Source organism: Macrotis lagotis, chromosome 1 (genome assembly GCF_037893015.1).
Source record: "Macrotis lagotis isolate mMagLag1 chromosome 1, bilby.v1.9.chrom.fasta, whole genome shotgun sequence".
NCBI lineage: Eukaryota > Metazoa > Chordata > Mammalia > Peramelemorphia > Peramelidae > Macrotis > Macrotis lagotis.
In genome coordinates this window covers 908871107-908877638 of record NC_133658.1, presented here as the reverse complement: position 1 = coordinate 908877638, position 6532 = coordinate 908871107, and positions in this window count along the sequence as shown.

Here is a 6532-nt window from a genome sequence, read left to right as displayed (position 1 = left end):
CCTATTTTCTTAAGATAGCTGGTTCATTTTGTGAGGTACCTGTGCTTAACAAATATGTATAGAGATATCTAAAATTAGAGGGCTCATTACAGATTCTTTTCTTGGATTTTGCCTCCTATAAATTGGCTATCTCTGATCTCCTAGACTAGGAAAGTGAGAAAGATCATTCTTTGAGAAAATGAGCTCAAATCTAGAGCAATAATCAAAGGGAGTTAATGATGGCCATGTAGCAAGGGCACCCAAAATCTCAATCTGGAGGCAAGGCTGAACACACAAGGCCTCACAATCTTGTGGGTTTATAAAATACTTTGTGGTTTAGAAAGTAAATTATTCATACTTAGAGCATCTGTGATTTTGTGTATGAGCTATTTCTCCACTGTAGCCTTAGAGTCATAGTTTCAGACCTGGAAACAACTGGAAAGCTCATTTAATTCAACTCCCTTCATTTTACAGGAAAATAATTGAGATCCAAAAGAGTCATTCAGAGACTTGTTCAAGATCAGAGGCACAGACCCAGGGGCTTGAACCTCATTCCTCAGATTCCCAATTCAGTCTTCTTTTCATTCTCACATGTAATTTTCATGAGTTATTTTTGGACAAAATACTCAAGAAGTTGATAACCAACCCAGAGATGCGCTGCTACTGGACACCCCAAGTCCCTTTTAGTCTCTGGTTCCTGAAGCTCAGCTCATGCTCTTGTTACCTCTCATAGTGCATCGAGTTGCATTGCTTCAGAGGACCAACTTCTACCAGCTCAAACATTCAAATAAGATAGGATCGTTGTTCAGTTTCTCCAACTCTTCTTCATCACCCCATTTCAGGGGGGGGTTTTGGCACAGATACTGGAGTGGTTTTGTCATTTCCTTCTCCTCATTTTACAGATGAGGAAACTGAGACAAATAGGGTGAAGTGACTTGTCCAGGGACACACAGCTACAAAATATCTAAGGTTGGATTTGAACTTGTGAAGAGGAATTCATGAAAATAAGTCTGGCATTCCAACTACTGCGCCATTAAATTGCAGATTAAAGGGGGATTTTCCTTCAAGTTCTAGCCTCAGGTAGCAGCTTTAAAAGAAAGACAGACAGACAGGCAGACAGATAGTATCAAAGTTTATTAAGTCTCTAAGACTTTATATTTCTGATAAAAAGAAAAACCGGTTTTTCAACTATCTAATTAAGAGTGAATGTTACCTCTGTGCAAAAATGTCAATGTGCCATGTCGAGACTTATCTTCTCCACTTCATTGTTGACTTGAGCTATGTCAACATGACCTGATCAGTTTTGTATAATAACACCAATAAATTCCTTTACCTGAGTCAACAAATCGTAAGATAAGAGACATCTTGGATGAAGAGAGAGAAATCTTATGTTTGTAAACATTCCTCTCCAGCCTGTGTGACTCTTGTCAATAAGAATTTGAAGCAAATATTATAGCTTGTGAGAGGATCTTAATATATAACTATGTCATCTATATGAAATTTCATTGGTTGCCTTAGTTTTATGGCTCTTTGTTCTTTCTGTATAAATATGTCCCCAAAACTTTGTATCAGAGTTGACATCTTTAATGATACCTACCAACAATAAATTTCTGGATAAAATCTTAGAGAATAAAACTTTATATATAATCTAATTGTTTTTGTTATTTCCTTAGCCTAAGAAAATTAAAGTTAATGATAGATAGATAGACAGACCAATACAGACAGACCAACAGACTGGGAGGTAGATAGATAGATAGATAGGTAGATAGGTAGAAAGAGGGATGTGTGTGTGTGTGTGTGTGTGTGTGTATCTATCAGTCTGTCTGTATCTGTCTCTGTCTGTGTCTGTATTCTCAAAACTATAAGGTCAAAAGGAAAGCTCCAGTAATAGCATATCTTGCCTCCAGTTCTCAAGGATTTACCAAATGATTTTGCTGATTATGTTACTCAATAAACTCCAGTAACCTACTTTTGCCATTAGAATCAACTATAAGCCTTTTTGTTTGACACTAAATGCTTTTCACAAAGTGGCCCTGTCCCCTCTTTCCATTGTTCTTAGTCTTTAGGTTGTTTTGTTTTGTTTTGTTTTTTTGCAAGGCAATGGGGTTAAGTGGCTTGCCCAAGGCCAACCAGCTAGGTAATTATTAAGTGTCTGAGGTCGGATTTGAACTCAGGTCCTCCTGACTCCAGGGCCAGTGCTCTATCCACTGTGCCACCTAGCCGCCCTGAATCTTCTTAGTCTTTAAGGCACCTGGGTTGTGCCTTGGACCTAGATTCAGGAAGACCCTGAGTTCAAGTCTGACCTCAGACACTTACTAGCTGCATGACTCTGAACCAGTCACTTGACCTCTCTATACTTCAGTTTCCTCGTTGGTAAAGTGGGGAGTGAATACACACCTTGTTTTGAGGAACAAATGAGATAATATTTGTAAAAAACTGCATCAGTGTGAGGTGCTATTGATTGCTACTGTTCTCACTGGATTGGAAGCTCCTTGAGGACAGGAATTGTCTTTTGTTTCTTTTTTTCTATCCTCAACACTTAGCAGTGTCTGGCATTTATTGTTCTTGTTCTATTGTTTTTCAGGTGTTTGACTGGTGACCCATATAGTAATTACTTAATAAAATATTTATTGATTATTAGGAAAGGAAAGAAATAGCACTGAGGTGGAATAGCCAGAACAATTAGTAGAAAATTCTCCCCAAACTGTCACACCCTCCCACAAGAACATACTGAATCCAAGGGAAAGGAAGATTACAGTGAAAACCCAAGGATCAGAGGGTGTCCTTGAAGCTCTGGGAAGTCTCTTCTTTTCCCTTTGTGGAGCCTTCTCCAGTTCTCCTTAGCTGTCCTGCAACAGAATCCAGAAGCTTTCTTTCCTTGGGGGGTGGGGAAGGGGGGGAATCTAAGTTATGTCTTCCTATGCACATACTGGGCTTAACTATTGCCAGATACTGCTAGGGCCCCAGTGGAAAGTCCAAAGTCTTTCCTTTCCAAGTTCACAAGACCACTCTCTGATTGGAAAAGGTGGAGGAGCCAATTCCTTCTCAGGGGGCTTGGCGAGGGTGCTCTCTCTTCCAGGTCTGATCTCCCACTCCCCAGTTCTAGGTTCCAGGTCAGCACCTTGACAATATCCCCTCAATCAATACCACTATACTGTTCTAGCATCTTTTCATTTCCAGAAATGTTTTTCACTCCTTCTACACTGATTAAATAGTCTTCTCACCTAGTTTAACACCTCTGATTGATCATTTAATTCAATAGATGTGTTCTTACCGGATGAATAAAATTACCTTAAGTGAGTTGGATGAATGATGGCTTCATTAGATTGTGAACCTTATACCTCCTATGATATTTGAGGGCAACTTTTGTTTATTTTCCTGGCTCATAGTAGGTATGTAATAACAAATGCTTGCTGATTGATTGCTTCAAGGCATGTGGATAGGAAGCACTGACCTCCATTCCTATTTGCTTTCCTTAATCAAGGTCACACACACTAAAAGTGTAAACATCAAAGAACCCAGTCCACACAACACAAATCTTAGTATGTCCAAGATACTAGAATAAGAGATTAAAATGAAAAATGATAGGGGCAGCTAGATGGCACAGTGGATAGAGCACCAGACCTGGATTCAGGAGGACCTGAACTCCAATCCAGCCTCAGACACTTAATAATTACCTAGCTGTGTGACCTTGAGCAAGTCACTTAACCCATTACCTTGCAAAAACAAAATAAAATGAACAGTGATCCTTGCCCTCAGCCAGTTTACCTTCTACTGGGAAGATTCAACAAGTACCACAGATAAACATAAGGGATGCATGCTCTGGGGCTCTTCTCCCAAATCCAACCTGCATTAGCTTGCTATCACTTCTCCCTCTGAGTAACAGGGGTGACTGAGAGACACCTAGGTGGTGCAGTGGATAGATTGCCAGTCTTAGAGTCAGGAAATCTCATTTTCCTGAGTTCAAACAAGGATTCAGATACTTACTAGCTGGGTGACCATAGACAAGTCACTTAACCCTGTTCCCCTCAACTTCCCCATCTGTAAAATGAGTTACAGAAGGAAATGGGAAACCACTGCAGTGCTTTTGGGGTGACCTTCAATAGGGTCACCAAAAGTCAGACAAAACCAGACAACAAATCAATTAGATTTTTGAAATAAGTATTTACTATGATTGTAGAATTGGTATCAAATATCTCCCCACAAATTGTCCCCCAGTACATATAGAAGGGAGAGGAGAGCTCAAGCTTAAAGAAGACATATAGTCAAATTCCCATCATGGGGTACTCACAAATGCCCCTATTGGGTATGCTGTAACTTGTCCCTTGAACTCTTGTAAGTCTTTTATTTTGGCAGCAATAGGGGTGAGTGACTTGGCCGAGGTCATACAGGTTGGATTTGAACTCAGGTTCAAATCTTCCTGTTTCCAGGCGCAGCACCCTATCCATTATGGCGCCACCCAGCTGCCCCTCCTGTAGAGTCTTAAAGCTGACTTTCCTCAGTGTCTCCTCATTCCAGACGCAGCCACAAAATCAGTTATTACACCGATGCTACTAGGACTGTAGGACTCCTATGGGAAGTCCCAGATCCTTGGACCCTCCAAAGTTCACAAGGTGGTCTTCTAGCCTAGGAGAGAGAAGGGAGACCAAGACCACAGCCCTGGCTGAATCTCTCCTTCCTCTTCCTCCTCCTCTCCAAACCAAGCAACAAATGATTCTTTTTAAGGGCCTTGCCTGGGAAGCTTTCCTTTGGGATCCATGCTGGTCTGTAGTAAAATTCTCTTCCAAACCAATTCATTGCTTTTATAAAATCCCCACTGAGCAGGACCTAGTCTCTTAACAATACTATGAGACTTCTTCCTTGAGATGTCTTTGACTGAGTCATTCATTCATTTCATCATCTTGTTGTCAGGATTGACTAATTCAATAAAAATATAATATAATATGATATAATAATAAATATAATATCAAAGTGGTGCCCTCCCCCCTCATTTTAACAGTCGTTGTTAAGGAAGTCTTCCCAGAGGAGCTGGCATCAGAGCTGAGCTTTTCAAGAAGGATAGAAATGTCAAGTGACGAAAGATAATATATTCCAGAAATGGATCTATTAAAGACCATCACACACACACACACACACACACACACACACACATATATATATATATATATATATATATATATATATATATGTATATATATATATATATATATATATGTTTAGGTTTCTGCAGTGGGGTTAAGTGGCTTGCCCAAGGCCACACACCTGGGTAATTATTAAGTGTCTGAGGTCAGATTTGAACTCAGGTCCGCCTGACTCCAGGGCCAGTGCTCTAGCCACTGCACCACCTAGCTGTCCCTATGATATATTTTTAATTATGACATCTCTCTAGTTGTTACTTCGTTTCGGTCCTGACTCTTCCTCACCACATTTTGGGATTTGCTTGGCAGAGACTCCAGAATGGTTTGCCATTTCTTTCCTCCAGCTCATTTAATAGATGAGGAAACTGAAGCAAATAGAGGGGAGTGACTTGTCCAGGTTCACCCAGCTAGGAAGTGTGGGACCGGATTTGACTTCCTAAAGATGAGTCTGCCTGATTCCAGACACAGCCCTCTGGAGCTGGTTGCCCTTGAGTATAACAAAAGCTAGCATTTAGATAGAGTTTTAAGTTTTACTAAGGACTTTATATGTGTGCTGACTAGATCCTCACAGCAATTCTATGCATTGGGCATTGTTATTACCCCCATTTTACAGATGAGGAAATAGAGGTCAAGGGACATGGTGGGATTTTCCCAGAGTTACAAAACCACATTTGAACTCAGATGGTGCTGACTCCAGATCCAATACGTTATCACTGCACCATCTAGTGACTTATGTTTGAAATGCACAAAATCACTGTTTTGAAAATAATATGGTAAAGTTATTACCTACTCAAAGGAAAAGGCAATTTACTATATGCATAAAGACAACTTTATATAATGAAAGTTATAGTAATCTTCACATAATTAAAAATTGTAATTTCATAGGCAACGTCTCTCCTGACACATGGATTGATACTGATTGATCAATACTGAGTGATCAATTTTAATTGATTTTTAAAGTTAAATTGTTTCTAAATGGGGGGAGGAGGTGTGGAAGTCAAGGCATGCAGGGAGAAGATGAAATCATGAGTCTAACAATTAATGATTAGTTGGAGAGTAGACTCCAAGAAGGGGAAATACAAGAGCGTTAGAAAGGTAGATTGGGACAATCTGTGGAGGGACTTATGTTTTATTCTACAGACAATGGGCAGTCAATTCTTAGTTGGCCTTAGTTGGACCTAGTCAGATCTGTGCCTTAAAGAGATAATGGGGCAGCTAGGTGGCGCAGTGAATAAAGCAATGGCCCTGGAGTCAGGAGTACCTGGGTTCAAATCTGACCTCAGACATTTAATAATTACCTAGCTGTGTGGCCTTGGACAAGCCACTTAACTCCATTGTCTTGAAAAGAAAAAAACCCTAAAAAATGTATAGAAGGCTACCAGGAAAAACAATTAAGAGGCTAGGGTACTCATCCA